This window comes from Ambystoma mexicanum, chromosome 5q (genome assembly GCF_040938575.1).
Source record: "Ambystoma mexicanum isolate Mex_15411 chromosome 5q, UKY_AmexF1_1, whole genome shotgun sequence".
Taxonomy (NCBI): Eukaryota; Metazoa; Chordata; class Amphibia; order Caudata; family Ambystomatidae; genus Ambystoma; species Ambystoma mexicanum.
Genome location: NC_090933.1, coordinates 678,915,699 through 678,934,497, shown reverse-complemented (window position 1 = coordinate 678,934,497; position 18,799 = coordinate 678,915,699). Strand labels below are relative to the sequence as shown.

Genomic DNA, 18,799 nt, shown 5'->3' with positions numbered 1-18,799 from the left:
TGACTGTGAAAGCCTAAAATGCAGGGGCGTTGCTAGGGGGGGATAAGGGGGCTATAGCCCCTGATCTTTTGGTTGTAGCCAGGAGCTACAGCCAAAAGACTAGCTAGCCCCCATTCCCAACATTCCGACATCAGCGTAGCCCCAGGTCTTTTCCTGACCTAGCAACTCCCCTGCTAAAATGACATCCTCACCGACTGAAACATTGGGGAATAAATCTAGCAAGCTGCAGATTTGAATACCTTTTATTTGACTAAATGAAAATTCTATGCAGAGATCTATCAAAACATTAGCTTATCAAGTCCCACAGACCTTTTCATCAGATGTTGCACAGTGAAATGATTTATAAAGGAAAGCCACAGCACAGATCTTTCTCAAACACAAAACAGGGAATATTTTAAAACTTAATTGGCTGGAGGAATAGAATGAATGGAATGTGGGATACAAGTTTGGAAACAGTGCACATTCTTAGAGTTGCATTTAACAGAAAAAAAGCAGCAAAAAGCTAATTCTTTTCACATGTCACCATTACGTTATGCGCAAGCAGTCTTAAGGTGGGCCCTGTTAGTTTCTGAAAATTACTCCTGTTATTGTGGCAATAAGACCCGAGGCGGCGGGCCAATACCGCCCCATGGTAATGCCCGGGGCCGTAGTTATAGGCCCGAGCGTAGCAAAAAGGTAAGTGGGGTAGGGAGGAGGGAGGGAAGGAAAAAGAAAAAGCTTACCCGAGTCCCTGGCGGGGGGCGAAGGCAGCTTCTCAGTCGTGGGGAGACTCGGAGCGGGGATGGCCCCACTTCGAGCCTCCTCATTGGCTGAGGGGCTGCCACGCCCCCGCCGAGGACAAGGCAGCTGGAATCCCGGACGAGAATCGAAGGATTTTGATTGTCTCTCGCCGGGCACTAATTTAAAAGGCATACTGAAGTGAGCGGTTTCATAACAAATAATTGGAAAACAGAGTCAGTATTGCATTTTACTCACAGTCTAAACAATGGTTTTGCAGCCTCTAAGTAGCATCAGGGTGTTTTAGTGATTCCAATGAATCACCTAGGGTTTCCTAACTGGTATACAATTTGGCACTACAAAAACGTGCTCCTAAGGTATAACCAGGCAGTCTCCAATGTTATCTCACTAAGCCTGAAGCTTCACAAGGGTTTCCTGGCTTGCATATAGTTTGGGAAATATTATTTGACCATAGATGGCCAAGATTTCTGTCGTCAGTGTCCTGTGCCCCTCACACATTAGGGTTCCTGAATAGTAGGGTCTAACAGCTGTTTGTGAGATATGGTGCTGCAGGGGAGTCTTTTGCCTTTGTTGAGTTGATTGCATTGCCGGACCGGGGCTCAAAGTTAGCCACAGTGCGTCATAAAACAAAGATCAATGTTAAGACTGTCGTCATTTAGGTTAAGAATCTTCAGGCACTTGAGCTCCCACATCCTTGTGTGTGGTATTTGAGAAGTTACTTTATCACCGATAGATCCTGCAAAAAATACCCATTTTGTGCGAATTTCTTTAACCCCTGGTGTTTCCGTTTTGTGGTTTGAGAAGGTGTATATATCATCCTTTCAAGCTGCTCTTTGCAGGTCTCCTCCACAATTCCCATGAATACATTTTTTGCATTCGATGATCTGCAGTTGGGTGTCCCTGGAATAAGTATTGTTCTGTTCTACAGTGCTGTTCTGGTAGATCCAGTGCAGATGTGTTAGCATGTTTTGCATCAGCTGACATTGCTAAGTTCTAGGTCTTCCTTGATCTTGATTTCCCGGTCAGTTACTGCTAGGTTTTTCGGTTGCTTGTATGCAATTACGGGAGCTTCTTTGAAGATGTCTCTTAGCTCAACATCACTGCTGAAAATTGGTTATAGGTCCTTAGAAGTCCTATTCAGTTGGGTTAGTGCTGGAAGGTAGGTGACAACCAAAGGTATCTGTTCAGTCTCTCTTCCATCTCTGTATTGTAGCAGGTTGTCTCAAATTACCTGTCAATTGGTCTGGTCGAGTGCCCTTTTTGCATGAAGCATGTGTGGAGTGCTCCAAGTTGGTTGCCCCTTGTCTTCCTGTTGGCGCATATGCATTGGTATCGGATCGCCTAGCTGTAGATAATGGACCGGTCTGTATTACTTGGATGGAAACATGCTCTGTGCAGCTATTTGTTCCGGTCAGTGGGTTTCTTGTATAAGTTGCTTCTAGGTGGCCGTTTCTGCCAACCAAGATGGTTGTATCCAGGTAGTGTATGCTTTTTTTTGGAGCATTCCATGTTGAACTTAATGCATTGGTAGAAGCCATTTAGTGATTAATGGTATTGCTTAAGAGAGTCTTCATCTTCTGTCCAAATTAAGCAGTCACCAATGTAGCGCAGGTATGCTAGTGGTTTCAGGAATTGTTGTTGGAATTCCTGTTCAAGATCGCCATGTTTCTGTGGCAGTTCAGATCTTTTGTAGGAAGTGTCTTCCATTGAAGCAGAAATGTTTGTGTGCAAGTGTGAATCCATGAAATAGCTGTGGTTGGGGTGTTCACGTTTTGTAAGAATTTCTGGCATATCGGAATTCCATCTGCACATGGAATGTTGCAATACAGTGCTGTGACATCCAGTATGGCCACAAGTGCATCTGGTGGTACATAGTCTATCTCTTGAATCTTTCTGTGGAAGTGTGTTGGGCCATGTACAAAGCTTTATGGGTCCATCACCAGAGACTTTAGGATAGATTCAATTTATCCAGATATGGCTTTGGATAATTTATATCAGAGATGATCTGGCGGTCTGGATTTCCTGGCTTGTGGATCTTTGAGAGCAAATAAAATATCTCAGGAGCGGTATTGTTTGTTATCAGAAACTGGAAGTGTTCCTCTGTATGGATTTGATGAGTTTTTGTACTCGATGGTGGGGTCGTCCCTTCGTTCCAGGTAATAATTGATAGTTATATATAGTAACAGGTAATAATAAATCTAGCACATACACAAGATACCATGTCGGCTCTTAAAAGCAAAAGGTCTGAGCCTAATTGAAAACCCAATCGAAATATGCAAAGCACTTACCCATACAATGCTTGGTATCATTTCAAACCAGAGTATGGAAGAAGATTTTGTCTTGCACTAATTTTCCCAAGGGTATTTAAGTGCTTGCCACCAAAGAACAAAGAATAAGTAAATAGATGAGAAACAGCGCCTTATTGAAAAAAGTCTGATTCATTTGGTTAACATCCACATCAGAATTACTGTGCTGCCTCTTCACCCTGTGGTACTTGCCCATTATGTATTCACTCCTGCTGCTCTTCCTACCCCCTTCTTGCTACGCCTCTTTTCCTATTGCCATCATAAAACTCACATCTCAAAACTCCCACTACTACATCTCTCTTGCACCTCCGACTTGCAACAAACAAAGCCGATGAGCTAACCATACCTTCCCTCTCTTCCCCTTACCACAACTGAACATTGCACTCTGAAATGCTCAGTTTGTATGCAACAAAACTTTCTTCATCACTGACTACTTTGATACCAGCTCTCAACCCCCAAATCTCCTTGCCATCACTGAAACCTGGAATTCTCCATATGATACTGCCACTCAAACGGCCCTACACAACTTCAAACTATCCATCATTTACTCTCCTCTTCTATCTGGCAGAGGTGGAGGTGTCGGACATCTACTCTGTTCTCACCTCAACGGCTCACAAGTCTCCAATGTCACATCCTCTCCTACCTCTTGAATTCATCAGCTCTACTATTGCTCCACCTCACTCGGTTCACATCTCCATCTATCGCCCCCCTGGTCTGAGGCGACCATTCTTTGATGAACTTGGGCATCTCATTGCTTCTCTTTCCACTAAAATTCACCTCGCTCCCTTAGGTGACTTTAACCTTCCCTCTCCAACCACTTTTCAGAAATCTGAACTTTAGTCTTTTCTTAGTGGTCACACTCTGCAATCTATCCATAACCTACCTACCCCACACTGGGGGTAACTGGTTGGATCTCTTATTCATCTCAACCTCTCCCTCAGCCACCAATACTACGGCCACACCATTCCACCATCATCTCCTTTCCACCCTCTAACCTCTCACCTCTCATCAACCCATTTCCTCACCTATTACTAAAAGGAATTGTAAACCTTCTGCCATTCCTCCCTTTCTCTCTGACCTACAGGTCTCACTCTCCTTCACACCTGAAGCCTCTTTCACAAACACTGCCTTCTCCAACTTCCAATCCCTACTATATGACCCACTCTTCTCACTTCCTACTGCTAACTTTCACCCCTTAGTCTCAACATTCTCAACAATGTGTGACCCCATTCATACGCCATCTCCGCACAAACCTGCGTCGGCTGCTGTGCAAATGGAGGCATACCCACTTGCATGAGGACTTGCAACTCTACCTCTCTGCCCCGAATTCTCTCAGGTCCTCTCTTGATGGAGCGAAAACAGAATTTTACGTCACACTCATTGACTCTCACTCTGACCATCCTCACTGGCTACAGGGCACCCAAATCTCACTCCTCCTATACCGATGACTATCAACTCCACTCTGACAGCTAATGAACTAGCTGAAGATGCTCGCTCCTGACCGTTCTCACACTCCCTCCTCCTACTTTCTACACTCAGCCTACTCTACCATCATACTCTCCATCTATCTCCCACTTTAGTCACACTTTTAGTGAAGTACTATCCCTACTGATGAAGGCTAACCCCTCTTGTGCCCCATCAGATCCTCTTGCTCCTCAGCTAATCAAGCCTATTGCCCCTTTCTCACCTCTCTGAACTTTTCAACCTGCCCTTCAAATCTGCTTGCTTTCCCTCTGTTTTCCAAACTGCCATGATCATTCCTCTCCTAAAAAAGCAAGTGGCTGACCCGTACCTTCCAACTTACTTTTGCACTGTGTCTCTCTCTCTCGCGCACTTCTCTAAAGTACTCGAAAGGGTTGTATTCAACAGTCTTACAAATCTCTTAGGCATTCACAACCTTTGTGACCCCCTAAACAGAAACTGCTCTCATGAATTGTCTCCAACCTCATCACCTCTGCTAAGCACTCCAACCTATCCCCTATCCCAATTCTCCTTGAATTGATCTGTCCGCTGCCTTTGACGCCATTGATCCACTGATCTCCTTAATACTCTCTCCTTTCTTGGGATTTATGATCAAGCGCTTGCCTAGATGGAATCCTACCTGGCACCTTGCCAATTCTCTGTCTCCTGGAACAACACCTCTCAACTCGCTCCTCTAACTGTTGATGTCCCAGAAGGCTCATGTTTGGGTCCCCCCTCCTCTTAACACTTCTGCCCTTGGGGCATTAATGTTCTCCTTTAGTTTCCTGCACCAGTTCTTTGCAGATGACACCCAAATCTTCTCTTTTCTGAACCCTCCTCTGATCTCTATATCAAAATGTCCAACTGTCTCTCTGCCATTAAGTATTGGATGACTTCACACCCTTTAATGTTAAGCTACCAAAAGAGAGGTGCAATTCTTCCCTGCCAAATATTCTCCCTCCTCATCCCTGGCCTATCCATTTCCCACCTGAAACTCTCCCCTGCTCTTCTTCAGCTAGAAACATCGGCGTCATCTATGACCCTGCTCACACCTTCTCTACTTTCTGCTGCAAAACTGCAGTTGTGGCTCGCCTCAACCTCCTAATTATTAGGAAAATCGGACACCTCCTTCCCTTCAATACCTCTAAGTATCTCTTAATCGCTCGTCTTTAAACTGCATTGCTGTGCCAGCATCCTCCTTGGACTCCTCTCGACAGAATCATTAAATTCGCTATCAGGACTCTCAACTCCCTCGCACATCTACTTCCTCGTACTGTCATCAGGCTGGATAGATGACTATGCAAAACAGGGCCAGATTTAAATTTCTTATCCAGGTTCACAAATCTAGCCATGGTAGGATACCACTGTATCCATCTCCTCTATCCAACTGAAACATACTTGTAATCTCTGCTCTGCCTCTCCGGTTACAATTGTGGCACCTTGCCCTCCCGTGCTTCCTCTCGCTTTCATCCTTTCTCTCTTCTTGCTCCATTTGCATGGAATATTCTTCCCCACGACATTCGAGAAACAGTCTACAACAATTTGTTCAATACCAAACTAAAAGCCTACCTCCTGACCCTCAGAGTTACCCTCGTAACCTACCTCTCATCTGCCTTCTAGCAAAAGGTTTCCCTTGCCTCTAACCTGCCTTTGCCCCTCACTTTCTTTGCCTCTACTCCAGCGCTTCATCCATCATGGTCACATCCCTAAAACAGCTGGCCGTACCACCTACCTGCACTTAGAAATTTCTAATGTTGATTTTCCTTAATCTCAAAGACTATTAAAGGGAAATGAATTTGGTTCTGTGATTTTAACAATATGTGAAGGATTAAGGATTTTAAGGATTTCTGTATTTATTATGTTTTTATCTTGTTTTAAAGGATGCATACATTGCTAATGTGATTTTTGTCAGTCGATGTGTGAAAAGTAAAATTTTGTTCTAAAACACACAATAAATAAATAAATTAATCTATGTAAGTCCACCCATGTATTGTCCCTGGTGACTGTTCCATTTACTCCACTCCAGAGGGAGGGGTGGCCTGGTTGTGAAGTTAGTCTGCTCTAACAAAAAAGCAACCTGGGGATGACTGGAACACTCGGAGAACAGTCTCAGTTAATGGACCAAGGCTTAGCAGGAGCTGGACCCCTGCTGGTCATCACAATGGAGCAGTGAGAGCAGGGGGGCGTCACTGCATCGAGTCTGGGTACAACAAGGCTAAGGAAGCTCCGCTTCAGTCTGCAGGCTCAATTGGGAGCCATTCTTATAGAACATGGCGATTTGCAGTGGTCCCTGGCCCACAGACATATTGAAGTGCGCTAGAAGCAGCTACACCAGACTTGGACTCAGCGAGTATCACCTCAAGTCAAAAGGTGGTGGTCAGGACCATGTGATGAAAGCAAAGTGGAAGATCTGCATTCTTTGAGATAGCTGAAGTGCTCACAGTCCTAAAGAGAGCAGTTCCCTGTAGATTGTGGCTGTTCTGACTTTATATTGAGAGGTGTGGTTGTACGGGATAATTCCAGGCAGAAAGACTATTAAAAATGTGTACCACCACAACATATGATAGCAGGGGTAAATCGCAGGGCTGGTAAGCATTCTAAGCTGGACCATTTCACAACCTCTGAACCGATGGCCGTCAAAACAAGGTCAGAGGTAGAAGGGGACAGCTCTGTGAATCCAGTATTGAGCCAGGCGACAATACAAGTATTCCATGATTATAGAAAAGATTGGAGAGGTAGAGACTGATATGGCATTAAAAGTTGCAGACTTGGAGGGGGTGAACCATCGCAATATACATTGAATGTTCAGTTGCAAAATGTTGCTAAAGCGGTATGACTATTCAGAATGCAGGGCCTGTCAATGCCACCGAATGGGGAATTTGGTTGAACTTTTTTGGCCATTCGGAATTTTCGAACGGCCGAAAATGCAGCCAATTCTCCCATTCGGGATTAGAAACTCTGTCTTTTTGGACATTTCCGTCGAATTGTGGGCATACTTAAAGTGAAGAAGGATAAAATATCCTCAGACATTTCTGAAAGAGCTGTTTCTTAAAGAATTGGGTGCATCAACACTCAAAAATGCTTGTGGTGGAGAGAGCAGACCAGGCTTTGTTCAGACATCCAGCAGCAGGAGCCCCACCTAGGGCGATGATTGCCAAGACATTACATTTCAGAGACACAAACTATCCTGCAGTATGCCACACAAAAGGGTACATCACTTATGCATCTTTATCGATATCCATTTAACCAGACATCACTTGTGAAGCGCAAAAAGCTAGACAATCATTTATTGAGGTGAAGAAATGTCTACGTGATAATTAAATAAAATATATGTTACTATACCAGTCAACTTTCCAAATGAGGGGAGATCTGGGTTTTTTATACCCCAAGGACAGCAATAGACTGGATAGAGATATGAGGACTGCAATCCTCTATAGGGAAGAGTCACAACCATATCCCTACAATGGATGCAACAGTGAGCAGTAATGAGGTTGAGGGGGACTCAGAAAGTCACAGCACAGTCAGCACTGCTCCAAGACGGTCAAGACTAAGGCTAAGGAATGTAAATGTTACGATTAAAATAATGTCATTCTTTTTTTTTCTTTTTTTTCTTGGTTTGTAACAAACCTTTAACAAACCATTAACAAAAGTAGACATATCCTTTCAAAGACGGCAATAAAAAGAAAAAACAGTCCATACAAAATTAAAACTAAATATTAACAGGGTGAGAGGGAAGGGGCGGAAGAACACAAACTACAACTATCAGCAAATCCAACCATCCCAAAAAATCCATACACAAATCCCACACAGAACCTATCTTTCTACACATCACTCGCACCACTCCCCTGATCCCCCATATACATCCAACCTAAAAAAACACGAACAGACCAGTTATCCTAAGCCCACCCTTTCAATTTAACAAGGCAGCAGGGATTACTATCCCTCGTTCAATTCCTAAACAACATTCTTACCTTCTGTCAAGCCCTCAAGAAATGTTGCACTACAAATGTCAGGGGTAAATGAGCTCCCCGCTGGAATCTCTGCCACCATTCATCCCTTGTCAATGTAGGAGCTAGTGCTATTTTGTCTCCCAGGAATTGGGTGTGCCTATCGGTCAAGCCTATACATGAGATGTTTCAAAGACTGTTTCATCAGACGATTTACAGAATCTGCATCTCATTTCCCTCAGGGAAAACACCTTCCGAGCAAGCAGAAGCTCTTTTGTATGGTAGAGGTTCAAACAAACTCTCTGGAAGCTATTCCTAATCACACGGCAGGGGCACATTTGGGTATGACACTTAACGACTTGCATTCAAACGCATAGTCTTTCATTAGGGCCAACCCATTTCATTTTGATTGTGTATTTATCCAGTCCTGTCTATTTAATTTCATTTTTATTACTACAGGGTTGGATATCGGGACTTCCACAAAGGAGCCCAGGTCCCGCAGGGTATTTACACATTTCTGTTTCCATAATTTCAGATGGTCCAGGCCCGAGAACAAAGGGTTATCACCCAAAATGCTCAATTGAGGGGCTGAGGACGAGAGGCCACTTTTACAGAAAAGAGATCAGGATTTCCACAGGCAGACCGAATACATAGATGGCAAACCCAGTTCAAATCTTATACAGAAAGCTGGAAGACTTCTTGGGAGGCGCAATATACGCTTCCAAAATGCACTCTCTCAAATTTCCCATATACGCCATGTCAAATTTGCGTATATAAAAGATAATCAAAGGGGTCAGGGAGAATTTTTTGAATCTCATATGCAATATCAAACCCTGAGAAGTTTAGCAGCTGGGCCCAAGGGCTTTCGGCTACACTTTGATTTATACAGACTTCTAAATAAGTAATGGTGTCAACACATTATAAGGGTTTGCTGTTTAGGTGCCATTTGAAAGCCTGTGTGCGCTTCTCTCCCAACTTCCAGTTAAATATCAGAATTTTAGTTTTTCAAACATTAATTCTCAATTTGTTCTGGGACATGTAAGAATGTAGGTATCCAGGCGCCTCTGTAACCCAATCTGGGTTTGATCAATCAGGAGGAGGTCATCCACGTAGATAATCCACGGAATTGGTATCCCATTGATTTTAGGTGGAAATCCCCGAAAATACATCCAACCTAAAAAAACACGAACAGACCAGTTATCCTAAGCCCACCCTTTAAATTTAACAAGGCAGCAGGGATTACTATCCCTCGTTCAATTCCTAAACAACATTCTTACCTTCTGTCAAGCCCTCAAGAAATGTTGCACTGCAAATGTCAGGGGTAAATGAGCCACTCCCCCAAATCCGAAATATATAGATTGAATAGGATCCGCGCAAGCACACACCCTTGCTTTAATCCCTTGTCCACCTTAATAGCCTCAGATAGACTGCCCTCCTGATTCAGACGCACCTGGATTGTTGTGTCCTGATACAATGCCTACATTGGCTCCACCAGATCTTCCGGACAACCCCACGCCCTCAACTTAGCCCATTATCGGCCACGATCAACAGTGTCAAAGGCTTGCTCCAAGTCAATTGATGCGACATACAACTTAGCTTTCCCCTCAATGGCATGGAGCTTTAAAAGATTTAGCAAGTACAGGTTCAGCCTAGTACCAATGCCCTTGACAAAGCCCGATTGTCTTGGGTCTTGTTGACCAGAGTCTCTGGCCCATTTTGTCAAATGACCCAGCAAGATAGTTGCAAAGATTTTCCTCAAGCTGTCCAGCAATGCAATTGGCCAGTAATTGGCTGGATCCGCCCTGGATAATTTTTTGAAAATAGGGACAATTACTGTTTTTTTCCTGCTAGGAGGCATCTTTTTTTCTCTAAGAATTTCCTCAAAGAAAATGTTAGCAAACTCTGACCATTCCTTCACAGCCATCTTCAAAGCATAGTTGAACAGTCCATTTGGGCTGGGGGCCCTAGATGTACTGAGTCTTCGTATGGCATCCGGCACTTCTTGTTTATTAAGATTCCAGGACCATTGGCCAACCTTTCTATCTCGAGGAATCAGAGGTTCAGGTAAATTAGAGGTAAAGAGATGCCCGAAGTGGAAAACCCAGTCCCGTTCAGCCACCATTTGTGTTTGAAGCACCCTCTAGGGAGTTCCTATTTTATTTAACCACTCCCAGGTAAGCCTACAGTTATTTTTACTCAGGATTTTAAGCATCATTTCACGATCAGCCTGCATTCTAGCCACTCTAAAATAATGCATCCAGTTCTTGCAATGTTGCTTTCTCCTTTTTATCTCCGCCCATCTATTAATCAGAGGGGTCTTTAAGATTATTGATGCCTGCCCTATACTTTCGCTCCTTGACCAAATGAATATTGAAATTATGTTTATGAGCAAATTCTGATCAACCTCCTTTATAACTTACTTGCTCATACCGTGCTAGACATGGAGGATAATCAATAGTACCTATACCGTGTTTTTGATTGTAAGCCATTTCTGTGGTTACATAGGTAAATATCCTGTGAGACCAGGCAAAGACGATTTCTTCCCTGTGAAACTAAAACCATTGCAGTCTTAAGAGGCACCCGACCTATAGACAGAGCGCCCCAACATCCCAGCAACAAGTCATTGTCACTTTGCTCAGAATCCGCAACCATCAACGACTCTATTCTCTCCTGAACACTGCTGGAGACAAAACAATAGTCGAGAACTGCTTTCGCTGCATCTCAACTCCAGGTATGACTTGCTGGAATATCTCTAGCTGTGTTATTTAGCATAAACAGGTCTCTCGCTTTCATTTCCTGGAGCCAAGCCCTCAACCTGGCTTTACTGGCCTTATTATTTCCATTCCCCCCTGGTTCAATCCCCTGAGCACTCACACAATTGATATTAAGATCTCCCATTAAAAAAATATGGGGGGTCATCATTATTTAGTCTAACCTCATCAATTGCTTTCGTCACAGGGGGTTATAAATGCATCACAGGACACTACCGCCGGGTTCCAATAGAGATTAACCCAAAAGCCCCAATGGGCAGTTGGGTCATTGTAACCTGCACCCAAGGGTTAGGGGTTTCATGGCTTTGTATCCTTATACAAGTATCCGTCTTCACAGGTGTCAGTAGTCCCGGAAACGGATGACCACACCATCCCTTTAGTGCTGGATTTAGAAGGGCCGTATATCCATCAGAAGAACGCACTTCCCGAAGCAAAGTTTCCTGGAATAAAAGTACATCATAATGATACCAGTCTGCAGAGGCATTGTTCATCAGGTGCAAAAAACCCAGTGTATTCCATGAGCCTATTTGTAGATAGGCTGCCCCTAACTTTGCTAAACACTAGCGTTTTTTAGTAGGGACCAAAGCAGCATGGATCCACGACCAATCTTCCACCTGTGGCAGTGCCATCCATGAAGAGCGACCTTCCACCACCCGTTCAATCTGTGGCCTCCTGGAGAAAGTGATTTTCAAAGGTGCATTCGCCCCCCACCGAGGAGCCACTTCTGCATCAGCAACAATATTACTAAATTTGATCGCCCTCTCTCGAGTGCCTTCTCTAATTCCCCAAGCTTCCCTTTCCCGGCCTGCCTTCAAAGTTCCTTTATGTTTCTGAGATGGCTCACAATTATGAGATTCCTGAACGGGAGGGAGAGATAAATTAAAGCCCTGGGATCGTAAAGCCATGGATGAGTTCCAAAGAGTTTTCATAACCTGGTCTGATCTCAGGTGGAGCAAAACCCAGTCTGTTCTATTTTCTTGGGCAAACTCCACAACCCGTATGTCCTTGGAAGAAAGAGAGCGCAAGGCCGGTATATGATGGAGAAGAATCATCACATTCGAGCGATTCAAGATTAGGCCATCACGTTCAAATCTGTGCCGCTCCAGAGATATTATTCTGTGGGACTCTATCGGTACATCCAGTTTGACTTCTCCCGGCCCTTTTTTCCCCTGAGGCATTTGAACTTTAAAAAAAGGAGGGAGCTCCTGTCGATCCAATTGTTGAACCAGTGAAGATCTTTTCACTTCCAGGGTCAAAAAGTTTTCATCCACCTCAGAAGACACATTGTGGTACTGAGGACTTGACAGGGTAGGTGCCGACAGAATAGCCCGGTCCAAAAACTGCCTTTGGGGGATGGACTTTCACTGTACTGGATGAATATCTTCCTCCAATGACTAAACGGAATATGTTGATAAATCTAAGAAGGAAAATTACTCATTTACACAAGATTCAACAGCCTCATGTGCATCTTTAGTAAATATAGAATCTCTCGATATGGGCTCGAGTAGTGGGACTATCAGGAATGTTTCCTTTATCCGGTTCCGCTCTGGGGGAGGCTGGACATTCTTCTCCAGAGATTTCAGGTTTCTTATAAATGTTCTTGAAGAGTTAGATTTGTACTTGTGATGTACTTTGTTTTTTTTCCTTTGGAGAAGTGCTCTTCCCAGTTTGGCTTTCAGTTTTTTTACTGAAATAAAATAGCATAGAATAAATTAGTGGGCTCCCAGCCCCTTGATGTTCCTCTACTGGAATTCGAGGTCCTACCACTAGGATGCTCCTGATCTAAAGGCCTGCGTGATGTGGCTCCCGGATCCATTGCCAGATCACTGCAAACTGCCGTAACAGGGACCAATTTGGTCATCGCATTGCCAGGGATCTCCATCCTTCCGAATAGGTGCCAGGCACCAAGGCAATTCGCTTCCCCTCACCAGGCTTTCCCTTTCTGGGTCCAGGTGGTCCGGGCCCGCAGGCAGGTTCACCTTCTCTCCTCTTATTGCAATCTTTTTTGGAGGGGGGACCAGATGGTAACCGAGTAGGCCCACCTGATTCAGGCCAATTGCTCAGCTCCGTAGACTTGCGTATCCACCTGTGTGACTCCAAGAATGCTTCCATCAGAGATCTTTTGTCGGTCTGCTCCATGTCTAGCCATGTCGCATAGCCTACTTTGCCATTGAATGGAAGCTTCCGCTTCCTGGTATAATCGCACCAGTATTTTGTCAGAAATTGCTTCCAAATAAATAAGTTTAGAGTGGACCATAGCCAAGAGGGTGGCTTGGTCCTTAAAGTCCCCACTGAGGGTTTCAAAAAGCTTCATGAAGGGGGTCAACAAAATTGATAGCGATGACATGATAAGAGCTTGAATTTGCTGAGATGGTTGGCCGCCAGCAAACAGCATTTCACTAAGCAGTTTAAGGATGAAAACTGAATCACTCAAAGTTGAATTGTCCGCAGCTTGCACACAGTCTGTCAAGATTACAGATAGTAAGTAACGTACCGATTTCTTGTCACCGCCCCGTCCCCCTCCTTGATTCAAGGGTGGAAATCTCTTTGTCCAGTGTGGTAAGATCTTTTCTTGTGCCCTACAAAAGCAGTAGCGCTGGTGAGCAAATGGGGGAAGCGAATTCCTTTAACAACTCATTCACCTGAATTAATTGGTTATTCCTTTCCCAGTTAGATTCCTTGTTCAGGGAGGCCTGAATAAGGGCAATGTCCTGGGATAAATGCAGTGTAAGCGATGAGGACAAAACCAAGTTGCGCTGATCAATTAAGCTAGTCGCATTCTCCACCATAGGGGGATTCTTCACGGTGGGGCACCCTTTGTCCATACTAACCCAAGGATTCACTCTTAGACCCTACAGTAGGACCCGACTCACGGCCAACTGGAATTAGTCAGCTCGAGTGGTCAGTCTGAGGGCATGGCACAGTAGAAGCCTGGAGGGCCTCTACAGGCAAAAGTACTGAGGCAACACTGGTTTCCACACGCATAATGGCGGGGGCCAAATCCACAATACTATTCGAGGTATTCCTGTCAAGCGGGATGCAACCCGGCAAAGATGGCATTTCCTCATCCGTTATGTCCAGCCTGCCAGATTCTGCCAGGATGTGCTTTCTTTGCCTCACCAAATTTGTCCCACCCAAGGAGGCCGTCTTAGGTGGTAGCAACGGAAGGGAACACCCCCTGCGTCCCAGACGTAAGAGGGATAGTAGAAATGGGGCAGACTTCAGTGGGGGCAACAGAGAGCAGGACAAGCTCACCTTGAATGCAAGTTTGTCGTTGTGTCCGGCCCAGGGCGGCTTCGTTATCTTATTCTGTCACCATTGAAAAAGGCTTGGCTACTAAGGTCAATCCACACCACTATCAGCTCCTGCCGCCAACTAGTCAGCTGCTAATTAGACTTGCTTATACTTGTCCCGTTTAAATGTTTTAGCCCTACATGGACTTGGCCAATGGTTTTATTGTTGACTTCCCCTTCGCTGCTAATCGCATAGAGGGAAGGGTTCACTGTAATGCTGTAATACTTTTAGGCGTAGTGAGTCAGTTCACAGGGTTTAACCCACAGTCACCAGTAGCAGAGAATCATTTCCCAAAGACGTCTCTTATGCAAGCAATGTTCACAAGAGTGTGTAAAGAGGTATACATCTGAAAAAAAACGTGAATGGCAGGAGGGTTTTACCATGTTGTTTAACAAGGCAGCCAAGGTTACTTCATCCGCCCAAGCCCCGCCGAAAACTGCAGAACACTCTGTTCACTTTCGCTTCACTTTTGCGAAGGGCTGGCTATTTAAAGTCCCATGAACCATCCAAGGAGCAGCAGTTAAAGGAACAATGCACTTCCAATTCCAAACAGAAGCAAACAGTTACGAGCCCGAGGCACAGCAGAACACTTTCTGTTCACTTTGTCATTGTCAAGATATAATCATAATGTAATCTACTGCTAAATATGATGGATATTTCCACATATGGATGGTGGTGGTCTTTTACTTTCTTTAATTCTTTTTGCGTGCTAATGTATAGGTCTGGGATGCAATGGAACACTGCAATCTGAAGATGCTTTGTTTTGCTGGGGGTGTGTACATATCCTTTTCAGAATTGTATTAATGCCATGACAGACTTGTCTTTGGGTTATACGGCTACTTATGGAATATGTGTCATAGTCTTCCTGGGGACCTAGTTGCTGGTGTTGGCTGTCTTTTGGTTTTGAGATGTTTGTTTTAAGACCCAGTTTAATAATTGATTGTGGGGGCCTTCATTGAGCCTTAGTTTGATGGGCATGGGGGAGAGAAAAATTATTGCATAGAGCGAAGTCGGAACAGCTGCTGCATGGAAAGCAGAGTTCAGGTTCTAGACATATATGATGAATCCCAGGGGGGTGGAGTTTGAGAGGGGGGTTGGATAAGGGAGGGGGCAACATGATCGGTAAACAATGGCAGAGCTTATGTGGAGTGGGGGAGGAAAGAGGGTGGGTGACCGAGAGAACGAGTCAACTGGCCATGAGGACCTGGAATGTCTGAGGGCCTCAAAACTATACTTATCGGTTGTGGGTGGGATCATTCATCAGGAGAAAGGGTGTGCATTTTGTAATGAAATTAATTTGTAACACAATGCAACTCAACCAGAACAGGACTGCGTGACTTGTCCTGGGCCTCAAGCCCAGGGATCGTATCTCTCCAACACTGAAATATTTGCATTGGCTCCCAGTGGCTGCAAGGATTAAGTTCAAGACCCTCTGCATTGTCCATAAGGCCTTCTGGGGCCTGGGTCCTCAATACCTCCAACACTCTCTTTGTAAATACCTTCCTACTCAAGCTCTTCGCTCCTTCACCTCCAACTCCCTCAGGGCCAGTTGCTTCTCCAAGCAACGAGTTGGTGGTTGATCTCGTTCTTCGACTGGGGCCTCCGTCTGGAACAGCCTCCCAGCCTCTCTGAAACTTGAGAAGAACCATCTCCGGTTAGAGAAGCACCTCAAGACCTTCCTCTTTGCTTCTGCCTTCTCTCTTCCTCTCCCCTGCTGATTTCCTGTCCGATACTGCACTTGTCACCTAGCTACCCTGTGATTTCGGGCCCAGGTCTCTGCCCACCCATGTGCATACCCCCACTGCCTCACGGCAACCCTTGCACTTTATCTATAACCCTACAGTCCCCCTACCTGCGCTTTTGGACAACTGCTGTCTGCACTTACCCTTGCACCTGCCACCTGCTGGCCGCACTTCTTGTTATTGTTTTGACCCCATGTACAGCACTGCCCACTCTCCTTTCCCCTGGCACTTTATCCTCCCTCTACCCTGCACTTGCGCGATCTCAATGTCATTTGGACTAGTAAGATCGTTGACTCTCTCCTCCCTCTGTTCCCCTTTCCTAGCCTCATCGCGCCTTGAAACATATGCAAAACGATACTGAAGAGGCACATAATCTCAGTGGAAGAAAGGATGCTGAACTCCACCATCTGAGGCCGGCGCCGGCCAAGGAGTTGCGACCATGCGACCAGGCCCTCAACGTCCCGGACTCCGGTACCTCTCCAAGCTCACTCTCTCCGCTGCGGGTCACCTCCTCCTCCCATTCCTCTGCACCCTTGACCAGGATGCCCGCCTTGGTTTCGGCGAGGAGGCGGATGTCTCGCCCTCTGTGCCCTCCGGAGCGGGTTTCGCAGAACCCCCAGGGGAGTCTGGGTGTAGGATCTTTTCCGCATCTTCGAGGTGACTGATTCTTTGGAGGGTGCCTTTATAAGAGAACTGCAGGGCTGTTGGAAACAGCCATCTATATCGGATTTGGTGGTCCTGGAGAAAGAGTCAGAGGTTGGAGGGACTTTCTTTTCTGTAGCGCGAGGAGGGAGAGATCCTGGTAAATCTGGAGGGGAGAACCCTGAAAGGACAGTTTGTCCCGGGGCCGGCTTATTGCTGAAATGGCCTCCTTCGTGGTGTAAAAATGCACCCTTGTTATTACATCAGGGGGGAGTCTGAATCTACCACCTGTCGCGGGCGCAACCTATGGGTGCGGTCCAGAAGCAGCTGAGGTTTGTCCAGCTGTGGCAACAAGGATTGGAAAAAGTCCACCACATATTCCACCAGGTCTTTGTCCGGGACCAAGGAGGGAATTCCACAAATCCACAGGTTATTGCACCGGGCCCTGTTCTCAAGGTCCTCTTGCTTAAATTCAAGTATTTCACACTTATCCTGAAGAGTTCGAATCGAGCGTTGGATCTCCACTAGGGCCGCTGAGTGGTCTTGAGAGCGGTCCTCAACCTCCCCAAGCCTCAGCTCTGCCTCCGTGACCCTTTGGTCGGTTTGCTCCAATTTCGTAGTGAGCTCAGTCATGCATGACCTAAATTCCGCCTTGATATCCGCCATGAAAGCTTGGATGTCCTCCTTAGTGGCCAAGGACCCTTTGTCATCCAACGCCTTTTGTGGTGTGAGCTTAGGAGGATCAAGCTTCTTTCCTCTATCAACTGACAACAACATTGTGGCAATGTCTGGGTTCTTAGAAGTTTTCAGCTGCTTGGACATTATAGCCCTAGTTTTACAATGGCAGAGAGCTTAATGGCCTCTGAGGCAGAGGAGCGTAGATGAAGCTGCTAGCCAGACCCCCCTTTTTCGTGCTTAGCCTTGTGGGGACCAAGAGAAGCCTCAATCTCTGCTATCCGTTGCTGTATGGACTTCCAGAAGCAGCGCAGCGCCGGCAGATGAATGGGGGAGGAGCCCCCTTATTCTAGATTTGATTCCACTTATCTCCACTGGCTGGGATGACTAGCCGAAGTGCTGCGCGGAGGGGCCCAGAGGAGGGGAGCCACTGTGTTGGCCGGGGCGCCCCAGGAGTTGAGAGTGGGCTCTGGAGTAGCTCAACACCAAGGGAAAGGGGGGGCAAAGCGCTCAGTCCCAAATAATTCCCCCACAAGCAAAATGTTATTGTAGTGCTGTCCCCTCCGTAGTTATGTTAGAAGACCTACTGTCTCACCGTCTCACTGTTGAAAGCACGTTGAAGGGCTGAGGGTCGGGGCGTGGCTACGAGAGCCATGTAGGAGGACGCGTTCCAGCGGAGCTCCCGAGATCCTGAACAGATCCGGGCAAATCAGTACAGTACGACTGCTTATTGAATACCGACGAGATGCATGCCAGCGTGTGAAGGTGCTACCGAAGTACTGTGAACTTTTGGAGGTCATAGTGGCTACGACGGCTGAGATCGGAGAAGAAAAGTCGAGAGACGCTGAGAACAAAGGGCGACTCAAAATGGCCGACATAGACCTGAGACGGGATTGAAAAGAGTTGCGGGAAGACCTAACCAGGTCAGCGTGCAGTGCGCCCACTCATCATTCGGTACACCTGTACGTCCTCAGAACCATGTCCAGTAAGGCAGTGCGACCTAAGGCGAAACAGCCCACGCTGGATGACTTCACCAAAACGTCCCCGGGCTCGGACGCCACCAAGAATAAGGATGCACCGGCCGTGGGTGGCGCGACGACTTCGAGCTCTAACCAAGAAATCCTAGCAGCGATTGCGGACCTGAGAGCGGCCTGGGAGTCGAAATTAGAACAGGCTGTCTCTGAATTAAAAACGGCATTGGACCTCAAAGTTGGGGAGGTCCA

General features: G+C 46.0%; 1 protein-coding gene across 4 annotated transcripts in view; it reads right to left on the bottom strand.

Moving 5' to 3' along the window:
- SGK3 (serum/glucocorticoid regulated kinase family member 3) overlaps window positions 1-18,799 on the bottom strand; it is a 1,805,260-nt gene that overhangs the window by 1,581,747 nt on the left and 204,714 nt on the right. The gene's annotated exons all lie outside the window — the stretch shown is intronic.